This window comes from Pimephales promelas, chromosome 8 (assembly GCF_988280905.1).
Source record: "Pimephales promelas chromosome 8, fPimPro1.hap1.1, whole genome shotgun sequence".
Classification (NCBI taxonomy): domain Eukaryota; kingdom Metazoa; phylum Chordata; class Actinopteri; order Cypriniformes; family Leuciscidae; genus Pimephales; species Pimephales promelas.
This window is the reverse complement of record NC_142776.1, coordinates 16,484,048-16,496,627: the sequence shown is the minus strand read 5'-3', so window position 1 is coordinate 16,496,627 and position 12,580 is coordinate 16,484,048.

Genomic DNA, 12,580 nt, shown 5'->3' with positions numbered 1-12,580 from the left:
GCTACGTTGCTTTCAACAGTAGCGCCGTCATATCTGACTATAACGTGTCATATAGCCTATAACACGCTCTCACTCTTTTATTTTTTTTTAATCATTTTTGGGAGGAGTAAAATATAGGAGCCTACATATGTGGTTTCAACAACCAGATTGCGTTTACTAGTAAAGATCCGAACACAATGCGAGCCAGACTACCTCTTGATGGTTAGGCAGATCCGATCACAATTCGATCACAACGTATTATACCTTGCATTAACATGCCTTTTTTATTATCCGGATAACTTATCTGGATACAGATCGCATTTTAATACCAGGTGTAGGGGTCTCAGAGACGAGACCGGCGAGAAATTTCACGAGACAGGTGAGATGCCTCCACAGGGCGGGGAGAGACCATACTGTCTATGGGAGATACACTGCGTGATTGACAGCTTTGACAGCAAATGGAAATACGTGGAAATCAGATGATATGATTTCACAACTTTTCATTGGTCATTTAGATAATGTGAAGCATGCTGTGTACGGAAATGAACCTGGACATTCTATCTGTCAAAAAATCAAAAAATCGGCAAAATGGACATACGCGGTTTTCATCGGACAGCGACGATATATATATAGCTGCAAGCAGCGATGAAGGGCCAAAGCCGGCGGTACCGCCACCCCGGTGCCTTTAGGTAACTAAAGGCACTGGGGTTGCGGTGCCACCGGCTTGGGCCCTTCATCGCTGCTCGCAGCTATATTTATCTTTGTTTTGTTTTGTTTTTTTTTGTTTTTTTGTACCATGGGTGTAAAGGAATAATAATGGCACTATTATTGTATATGTTTATTCATATTTTATTCATGAACTAAACATGTTTAGATATACGGGAAATCGCAATGGAAGACGATTTTGATATATCTAAACATGTTTAGTTAAAGGGAAAACTTCTGAAATCTCTGTGTAAACAATGCGTGACGTAGACGCGCGAGAGATCGCTTCAGGCATTACGTTGGACACGGTTCAGTTCGGTTCAGTTGGACATCTGATTCAGATCAGTTCAACATAGCTGTTAACAAGAGGTAAAAACTATATAAATACTGTTCGTTTTCTCACACAAACCGCTCGTTTCATATCTTAGGCCATCAATGTGTACTTACATTCACAAGTCATTAAATCATGTTTCATTTTCACTTCTTTGTGCATGCTCTTTGAGGTGGACCCCCTAAAACTCCATTATATGACTGATAGACAAGACCGGTTTGACCGAAAAATGTCAAAATTAAAAATAGTGTGGAAACAAAGACACCTACATCTTGGATGTCCTTGAGGTAAGGTAAAACATATCAAAAATTAATTTCCAAGTGAACTATCCCTTTAAATGCAGGCTGTGTTCGAAAGACAAACCATGATACTGTAAAAGTCAGCTGATCTGATCTGCCTTTTAATTCATTTACTCGCATGTGCTGTCTCCCTCTCTCTCTCTCTCCTTCCTTCCTTCCTTCCTGCCATCTTTTTTTATATCTCTCTTTCCATCCTCAGAACTCTTTCTCTTTTTCTCTATTCCTCCTCTCTATCTTTCTCTTGTATAGGCCTATAAACCCCTCCCCCTCTCCCATTTCTGCTGGATTTATTGGTGCAGGAATCGAAGTGAGTTCAGCACCTTTGCTGGGTTTTTAATGCCAAACACAGCATTAAAGATGTCACCAGTCACAAGCATGGTTCTAACACCAAGATGAGCACTCCACATATGGATCTGGTTAAGACAGCCGGAAGGCTTTGTTAACAACCTAACCAGTCACAGTGAGACTAATGCAAGAACACAAGACAAATGTGCTAGACTTATAAGGTAATAGTGGAAAGAGCAACTTCAATCAATAAAACACTTTAGATACACATTAGGTAATCACAACGAAATGGGCTTTTAGAGCAGTAGGGAGGGAGAAAAACTTGCATTTTAAAAAGGTCAATAGCTATTTGCATGCTCACCCTAGCAGTCAGCTTGAGGGGAGGCACAAATGAAGACATTGACTCTCATTTGTCATTCACTGATCAGTTTCACATCATGATGTGATCTAAACCGTGATAAAACTGAGAATAATTCCAAGCAAACAACAGAAAATCCATTCTCTTAACCATTCAGTTACAACTCAATCATTCTGAATCATTCTCAATCAACTGCAATACTGGCTGGCATCAGTGAATGGCGTGTTTGTTTTATCCTACGGGTCACATACCCTATTTTAAAAGCTTAGAGAGGTTTATATGATTATGCCGTTTTCAAACAAATTTCTTAAAAGCCAATTAGGAGAGCCCTTTAGACACATATATGCACTTTTGTTCATTTCTTATGTTTATAAATTGTTATGAAAAAGGCTGAAAGGTACTGGTGAATACAGTGTGAAACTAGGTGTGCATAGCATAACAGCAGGTGTAAGAAAGAAATAAAGAATGAGAGTGGGAGAAGAGAGAGTAAAAAGTATGAGGAAGGATCACATGAAGCTTTAATAGAATCCTAAATCGGTTATGATCTGTCCTCTCCAACTGCAGCTTTAATAAGAAAAGCTCTTTGCAGGGGGCAGATTAAAAATATCATTTCCTGCCTTCAGCTTATTTTCTTGTTGCAGGCATGCAGACGGGAAGGAAGTTCATATGAGACACAGCAGAAGGTATATAATTCTAACAGAGAGATAAACATAGCTTACACACATATGTTCACATACATGCCATACCATGCATCAGTCTGAAGAAAGATTAATACAGACAGACACACAATGCTGTATACAAAAAATAAAAATGTATATACATTTATAAAAACAAAAAATAACACCAACTGACACAGACATTCTAAAGCTGCTTTATTTAAAATCTGACAACATTGCTTTGCACACACACGCGCATGCGCGCACACACACACACACACACACACACACACACACACACACAAATAAATTAACTTTATAAAGACAAAGTGACTGGTTTATGAATATTTCATTCTCATTCACTGATTACCATGCATTAATTATATCATTATTATTTTTAATCTCTGAGCTGACATACTGTCACGTGGCGTCAGGAATGACACGAAGAGTGAATCCAATAGCAACACTTTACAGTTTTTTCTGATTGCTTAAGCACATTTTTTTATCAAAGCACATCAATTATCAAAACATTGTAGTTCTCTTGCAAAAGCAAACACAGCTAGATTAACTCTTCACACCTTCGTAAAAATTGTGTTTTCGTATCAAACAGTAAACACAAGCCATCAACTACTAAGCACACAATGTGCCAACTACACACTGATGGTATGAATACAAAACACATCTGGCTTTTGCTTTCTCTGTGTACAGATGTCAATTTGAGGTCATACTTTTGTCATAGTGTCATGTAAACATACAAGGATACAAACTTCAAGTATTGGTGTTTATGCACACTCATAAAAACCAAGACAATTAAAGTCAGAACACAAAATATTAATTTTACAAAACACACACACACACACACACACACACACAAAAAAAAACAATCAGCCTACATCATGTCGACTTTCTGGGTCCGGCCGCAAAATTCCGTCCACATCACATGCAATATCCTCCAGTCCAAGGCACTGGGGAAAATATTTCCTTGAATGTCGTATCCAGGCCTGACATGATGCCTGGTCAATATCTCCACATGCCTCCTCCATTGCCTGTAAAAGGGCTAGCTGTTGATGAGGATGACGTTCGTACACTTTCCAGCGCCAGGCAGAGAAGAACTCCTCAATGGGATTTACGTAAGTATAGAGAGTATGGAGGGAGGTTGAGTGCCATGAAGAATGTGTGGTCTGTAAACCAGTTGCGGACCAAAGCAGCCCTATGGAAACTAACATTGTCCCATATGATGACATATCGGGTATGCTCTTCAACTCAACTCACATCCTCTCCCTCTGCCTCCTTGTCCTCTTCTTGCTCCTTCCTCCAACTTCTTCACCTCCACGTCCTCTCCCTCGGCCTCCTCTGATTCTCACTCTTCTCACTCTTACTGCTCCTTCCATTGTACTCCACACAGACAGCTTACTTGTGACTTATTTATAGTGCTTAGGCTGATTGCAAAGTGAACTAATTTTCTAAAACAGTTTTCACAATTGAAAGTGAGCCAGACAGTTGGCAAAATAGTGTTAATGATAGCCATACATGTGTATAATTTTGCTAGGAGTGTGTTGGAAATTTGGTAATTGAGTGTAAGCAGTGTAAGCAGTGAATTTCTGCAAAAAGAGTGTTGTGCAGTGAATTTGTGTAGTCAGCCAAATTGTCACTATTATACGGAAGAACAGTTTAAGAGAGGAGTGAATATGAAACATGCTTTTTCTGTCATACATTTAAATAGTAGAAGTTCCCTTTCGTAGTCACTCCGAGTTACGTCAGGAGTGACGGAGAATGGGGGGTTTCGCATAGAAAGCCAATCCTCTTCGAGTATTTAATAACGAGCCAATGGCATGAGAATGCCTTGGGGCTGCGGAATTTGCATAGCGTAACTCCGCCTCACCTCGTGGGTATAAAAGGAGGAAGTGAACGCAACCGCAGTATGTTTTCGCTTCGGAGTCAAGAGACTTCTTCACTCCTCAAGCCATTTCTCACTGACAAGACTCTTCGAGACGAGCGTCCTCTTCAGTGTTGGTGTGACGGTTGATGTGAGATTCTGCATTGCCTGCGATCTGAGCAGTGGTCTGCCAGACTTTGCGCTTCTCCCTGGTCGCCTCAGCGCTGAAAGAGTGAATTTCCTCCTCTCTTCTGAAAGAGCTGCACGTGGCACGTCTTTTTAAAGATGGTTCGCCCGTATTCTTCTGGGTGCGGTCGATTCATGTCGTCCTCTGATGGTCACGATTGCTGCTCTGTGTGTCTGGGCATTCAGCATGCAGCTGCAGGGTTCGTGGATGACTCATGTTCCTTCTGTGAGGACATGACCATTTCTACACTGCGATCTAGACAAATGATGACAATGACAATGATCTGACAAAAGTGAGAGTCCCCGTATCCGCTACTCGTTCTGCTTCTTCTTCTAGAAGCTCTTCGACTCGCGGACAGGATGATCTGACGGTGACGGTGTGGAACAAAAACCCGACGAGAGAACCTCGGGCCACACCTCCCGCTCCAGTGTTAAAGCCAGCGAGCGCCGAATCGATTCAGGCGACTGCCTCTTCGCAGGTACCGTCTGTTTCGTTCGGCGCTCCAGAGGATGATGCAATGTCGATCGCAGCATCACAGGGCGGGCTAGATTCCTTGGGAAGTGAGGATGCGGCTGCGTTGCCTCCTTCGGGAGCGCCAGCGTTGCCCGTGTCTGATCCCGAAATGGTGGCCATGCTGTCTCGGGCCGCCGTGAGTATCGGGTTAGAGTGGAACTCTCCGCCCTGCCCCGATCTCTCACGGATGGATAATTGGTTTTTGGGTAAAGCTGCCGCCGCAAGGCCACAGCCAACCCCAATACCTTTTTTCCCCGAGTTGCATGCGGAACTGACGCGCACTTGGAAGGCTCCTTTGACCTCCCGAGAGCGCGCTCCAGCTTCCCCCGCCTTTCCTCCCCTCGACGGTGCAGCTGCCCGTGGGTACGCTGGGACTCCCCTGGTGGAGCGCTCTGTTGCGATGCAACTGTGTCCACAGAGCGCGTCCTCCCGTGGGACTCCTAAGCACCCATTCAAAGCCTGTAGGTTCTCGTCGTCTATGGCGGCGCGTTCCTATAGAGCGGCGGGACAGGCAGCCTCCGCCCTGCATGCGATGAGCACTTTGCAGGTTTTCCAACCCAAACTGCTCAGAGATATGCACGAAGGGGGGACTGACCCAACGGCTTTTAACGACCTGAGAGCTGCCACTGACCTCGCTCTCCGGGCGACGAAAGTGGCCGCTCACTCCGTTGGTACCGACAGCACCTCCTTGGCCTATTCCTCTGAGACAAGATCTACTCACTCAGAGACGGGGCACTCTGTGGCACCCTCGTCCCGACCCCAGGCAGGTTTGAGTTCGCTGCCACCCGCGGTGGCGGCAACCATCACTTCCGCTAGAGCGTCATCCACGAGACACCTTTACGCGTTGAAGTGGAACCTCTTCGTCAACTGGTGCTCTTCTCGCGGAGAAGACCCCCGGAGATGTTCGATCGTTGTTGTGCTTTCCTTCCTGCAAGAAGGGTTGGAGCGTAGGCTGTCGCCCTCCACCCTTAAGGTTTATGTCGTGGCCATTGCCGCGTCTCATGATGCAGTAGAAGGTAAGTCCGTCGGGAAGCACGACCTGGTCATCAGGTTCCTGAGGGGAACGAGGAGGCTAAATCCGCCTCGCACTCCCCTCGTGCCCTCTTGGGACCTCTCAGTAGTTCTAAGTGCTCTGCAGAGGCCTCCCTTTGAGCCTTTGCAATTGGTAGAGTTAAAGTTTCTGTCCATGAAGACAGCACTCCTGGTTGCATTGGCCTCCATCAAGAGGGTAAGGGACCTGCACGCATTCTCCGTTGACGAAGCGTGCCTGGAGTTCGGGCCGGCTTACTCTCACGTGATCTTGAGACCCCGGCCTGGATACGTGTCCAAGGTTCCCACCACTCCCTTCCGGGACCAGGTGGTGAACCTGCAAGCGCTGCCCCTGGAGGAGGCAAACCCAGCCTTGGCACTGCTCTGTCCGGTACGTGCGCTCCGCGCTTACGTCGACAGAACGCGGTGTTTCAGGACCTCAGACCAGCTCTTTGTCTTTTATGGGGGGAGCCAGAAGGGAAGGGCTCTCTCAAAGCAACGGCAGTCTCGCTGGTTAGTGGACGCCATTGCTTGGCTTACCAACAGCAAGGTCGACCGTGCCCCCTTGGTGTGACGGCCCACTCCACTCGGAGTATGGCTTCCTCTTGGGCTTTAGCGCATGGCGCCTCGCTGACAGACATTTGCAGAGCTGCAGGCTGGGCGACACCAAACACCTTCGCAAGATTCTACAATCTGCGAATAGAGCCGGTGTCCTCTCGCGTACTCGCTTCCGCCAGTACTGGACCCGCTTAGGTGTCTTCGCTTGCTCGCCATTCTACTCCTCGGACTGGATAAGTGAGATATTTCCTCAGTAGTTTTCCGTTGAAGCCTTGAGTCCTCCAGCACTTACAATGCGGGCACCACTGCTTTTGCTCTGAATGCCGGCTAGGTGCCTCCATGTGCACGGTTCCCTATGTGTATTATCCACTGTCAGCCTCTCTGAGCATGTGTCTTCCCTTGGCAAGCCATCTGCCACACCTGGAGCTAAGTCGTTTAGCCACCCGTGGTTGGTACTCCAGTGATCTCCATATGTAGTCCCTAACACGGCCATTTGTGTATTCTTAAGTCTTCCCTACGGTATGCATCTGGTTGCATGTCCCTCCCGGGATATGCTTCCCAGTGTACCTTGGTATTCCTGTGTTAAAGTGGGAACTCCTGGTTATAAGGTAAGTTCAGGAGTCCAGACTTTCGCAGGGCACTGGAATACAGCTTGAAGTTGGCGTGATGACACAGACCCCCATTCTCCGTCACTCCTGACGTAACTCAGAGTGACTACGAAAGGGAATGTCTCGGTTACGGATGTAACCCTCGTTCCCTGAGTAGGGAACGGAGACGTTACGTCTCCTTGCCACTTCGGCTGTACCACTGGGTAGACGCCTGAGTTCAGTCTCGGCTCCTCAGCGAAGACATACTGCGGTTGCGTTCACTTCCTCCTTTTATACCCACGAGGTGAGGTGGAGTTACGCTATGCAAATTCCGCAGCCCCAAGGCATTCTCATGCCATTGGCTCGTTATTAAATACTCGAAGAGGATTGGCTTTCTATGCAAAACCCCCCATTCTCTGTCACTCCTGACGTAACGTCTTCCTTCCCTACTCAGGGAACGAGGGTTACATCCGTAACCGAGACGTTTGTGGAGTAACTTTTCAAAAATCAAAGACTATCTGAACCTGTTTCCAAAATTTAGTGTTGTTGCTGTTTCTGAAACATGGTTGGACGAAGATAAATTAGCAGAGGTAGAATTAGAGGGATATCAAATGTTTGTAATGAATAAAAAAGATAGGAGAGGAGGAGGAGTTGCTCTTTATGTGGACTCAAGTCTGCAATGTAATATGATAGCTAGTAGGTCAATCACTAAAATATATTAGAATGTGTTACTGTTGAGATCTGTATGGAAACACAAAAGAATATAATTGTTTGCTGTATATATAGAACACCTGGTTCATCATTGGATATTTTTAATGAATTTGTTGGGAACATGTTTAACTCAAATGGAAATAAGACAAAAATTGTCTGTGGTGAATTTAATGTTGACCTGCTTAATCCAGGGGGACATAAGAAGACCACAGAATTTATTAATGCCTTTTATAATAGGTCTTTATTTCCAGTAATAGCAAAGCCAACAAGAATAACAACAGTATCAGCAACATTAATTGATAATATATTTTCAAATGACGTTGGTAAAATTGATGGAGGTATCCTAATAACCGATATTAGTGACCACCTGCCTGTCTTTGCATGTTTCCAAAACGTGTTTAAACCATCACTAGGTCCAACCATATATTCAAGAAGAGTGAGACATAGAACACCGAAAGCAATTGAAACACTGCAAATGGAATTAAATAAATGTAACTGGGATGAGATTTATAGTTATGAAAATCCAAATGAAGCGTATGGTATTTTTATGGAGACATTACCGTCTCTGGTCTCGTATGTAACCTTAGTTCCCTGAAGGGAACGAGACGTTGCGTGTAACCGCTATGGGAACGCCCCTGCGTGATGAGTCATGAAGCACGTATGAAATCAGTCCAATGGCGAGACGGAACGTCATAGGTGGGGTGACGTATCGACCAGGAAACTATAAAGCACCCCCGAAACACAAGCGCAACAGCTTCTGATAAGACTGAAGCAAGTGCTCACGGGCATGCTGGGAGTATGGCATGGACACGCAGCGTCTCGTTCCCTTCAGGGAACTAAGGTTACATACGTAACCAGAGACGTTCCCATTCAGGGAACTTCGAGCTGCGTGTAACCGCTATGGGAACGCTAATACCAACGCCGCCATGCAAGCAGGTGTCCGTCGTATGAAATCAGAGCGCACATTCTGACGATAGCACCTGCGCCCCTGGAATGGAGCTGAAGTCAAGATGATAAAATTTTACAAATGTGTGCGGTGATGACCATCCTGCCGCATCACAAATGTCATTTATAGGAACTCCTGATAATAACGCCTTAGAGGCGGCCATACTCCTAGTTGAGTGAGCCCGGACAGCCAAAGGGGAAGGTTGACCGGCGGACTCATAAGCCAGTGAGATGGCCTCGACCACCCACTTACTCAACCTCTGCTTAGACGCGGGAGAACCTCTCTTGGGAGGCCCAAAACAGACTAATAATTGTTCCGATTTCCTCCACAGCCTCCCTCGTGTCCTCTTGGGACCTCTCAGTAGTTCTAAGTTCTCTGCAGTGGCCTCCCTTTGAGCCTTTGCAATCGGTAGAGTTAAAGTTTCTGTCCATGAAGACAGCACTCCTGGTTGCATTGGCCTCCATCAAGAGGGTAGGGGACCTGCACGCATTCTCCGTTGACGAAGCGTGCCTGGAGTTCGGGCCGGCTTACTCTCACGTGATCTTGAGACCCCGGCCTGGATATGTGCCCAAGGTTCCTAGCACTCCCTTCCGGGACCAGGTGGTGAACCTGCAAGCGCTGCACCTGGAGGAGGCAGACCCAGCCTTGGCACTGCTCTGTCCGGTACGTGCGCTGCACACCTACGTTGACAGAATGCGGTGTTTCAGGACCTCAGACCAGTTCGTTGTCTGTCATGGGGGGAGCCAGATGGGAAGGGCTCTCTCAAAGCAGCTGCGGCTGTCTCACTGGATAGTGGACGCCATCGCTTTGGCTTACCAACAGCAAGGTCGACCGTGTCCCCTTGGTGTGACGGCCCACTCCACTCGGAGTATGGCTTCCTCTTGGGCTCTAGTGCATGGAGCCTGGCTAACAGACATTTGCAAAGCTGCCGGCTGGGCGACACCAAACACCTTTGCAAGGTTTTATAATCTGCGAATAGAGCCGGTGTCCTCACGCGTACTCGCTTCCGCCAGTACTGGACCCGCTTAGGTGTCTTCGCTTGCTCGCCATTCCACTCCTCGGACTGGATAAGTGCGATATTTCCTCAGTAGTCTTCAGTTGAAGCCTTGAGTCCTCCAGCACTTATGATGCGGGCACCACTGCTTTTGCTCTGGATGCCGGCTAGGTGCCTCCATGTGCACGGTTCCCTATGGTAACTGTCTCATGTGTATTATCCACTGTAATCCTCTCTGAGCATGTGTCTTCCCTTGGCAAGCCATTTGCCACTCCTGGAGTTAAGTTTCTAGCCACCCTAAGCAGGTTGGTGCTCCAGTGATCTCCATATGTAGTCCCTAACATGGCCATATGTGTATCCCTAAGTCCTCCCTACGGTAGGCATTTGGTAGCATGTCCCTCCCGGGATATGTTTCCCAGTGTACCTTGGTATTCCTGTGTCAAAGTAGGTATCTCCTCTGTAAGTTAAGTAAGAAGGAGTCCAGACTTTCGCAGGGCACTGTAAGACAGCTATGAAGATGGCGTGATGGCATAGACCCCCATTCTCCGTCACTCCTGACGTAACTCGGAGTGACTACGAAAGGGAACGTTTCGGTTACGGATGTAACCCTCTTCTGCTGTATCACTGGGTAGACGTCGAGTTCAGTCTTGGCTCCTCAGCGAAGACATACTACGGTTGCGTTCACTTCCTCGTTTTATACCCACGGGGTGGGGCGGAGTTACGCTATGCAAATTTCGCAGCCCCAAGGCATTTTCATGCCATTGGCTCGTTATTAAATACTCGAAGAGGATTGGCTTTCTATGCGAAACCCCCATTCTCCGTCACTCCTGACGTAACGTCTCCGTTCCCTACTCAGGGAACGATGGTTACATCCGTAACCGAGACGGTATTCATACCTGTGATGCACACCCGACAGAATAAAAACTGTCAACTCCTTTCATTTTAATAAAAAATCCTGCTTCAGATATTTATAAGCATTATTGTTTCTAAACAATGGTCTCAAACAATGTTTTGTTCAATAGTTGTTTCCATTATGTACGTTTATTCACAATGAACTGTACAGATTACACATTTGCATCTCACTCTGATAAATTTAGTTTAACACTGTGGATTTTTATTTTTTTTTAATAATTTTTTTTAAACAAACCTTGCAAGTAAAACACAACCAAGATGCAGTCTGTGGATCAATGATAAAAAAAGAGTGTTCATGACAAGGAAATCTTGTTTAAAACATGGTTCTTGGAAATGTACTCTTTGTCAAGTCAAGTCACATTTATTTATATAGCGCTTTTTACAATACAGATTGTATCAAAGCAACTTCACAGTGATAACATGAAAGTAATACAACACATATCAATAATGTTGTTGAACATTAAATGTCCCCAACTAAGCAAGCCAAAAGCAAGGCGACAGTGGCAAGGAACCAAAACTCCATCAGGTGATTGGATGGAGAAAAAAACCTGGGAGAACCCAGGCTCAGTTGGGGCCAGTTCTCCTCTGGCCAACATACATATTGTTTCAAAGCAGCTTTACAGAAAGTGCATTTCAGAAAAGTACATGGAAAAAATACATTTAGTTAAACAAGTAATAATAAGGGCATAAAATATCGTCGGCGCTGAGTCGTCTCTTCACAGGCGCTGAGTCGTCTCTTCACAGGCGTTGGGGCATCTGAAGTCTCCGTGAGAGGCTGGATACAAAACTGGGGCTGACGAACGCCATTTTTCTCGGGACAAGCGTCCCGAGATAACAGCAGAAAGGCAGATAGGAAATATTTAGCATAGCTGATGTTCATAATGATTTCCATTACACAGGAGTAGATGTTAAAAAAACACAATCTCACAAACTCTCCGCAACCCAAACTCTCCGCAACCCAACCATACGCGCCGACTCGTTTGACTAAGGCTGTCGAGCCCCACTGTCGCGGAAATGCGTTTCAGTGGCAATTGTTCCATATGGCATACCACCTACCGCAAAAACACAATATCTGGCCAACCACCCGTCATCCACACAATACACACAGGAAAGTAATGACTGTAAATACTATGCAACCAATACAAATAACCTACAGACGTTTCAAGTTTTATAGTATAGCTTGTTTTCACTTGACGTCATGCCACTGCGTTGCCATGGCGCAAAACGCAGATGGAGGGCAGGAAGTGATTTTCTATATTTAGGAAGCACTATAACACACTCAAAATGCCTATGTTTTGCGTCGCTTATGGTTGCTCAAATCGATCAAACCACGAGGAGTTCCCCAAAATATCCATGTTCCACAGCAAAGAGAAAGTCACATAGTTTTAATGTATACATACATTAAATAAATTAATAGAATCATTAATAGAATTAATAGAACTTTTATTTTTAATAGATATAGACCAAAAATGTATCAAGTCATTTACACTAATATCTGAATAATTATGCTGGCTCTGACTATTATCACGATTTTCTTTATAACGATATTCTATATCTTGATCATTGCTTTGTGCAATTGGAGATCTTCTCTGCAGCTATAACAGATCTTTAGTGTAGAGATTTGTGCCGATTGCACCAGAGCTGTGGATATGTC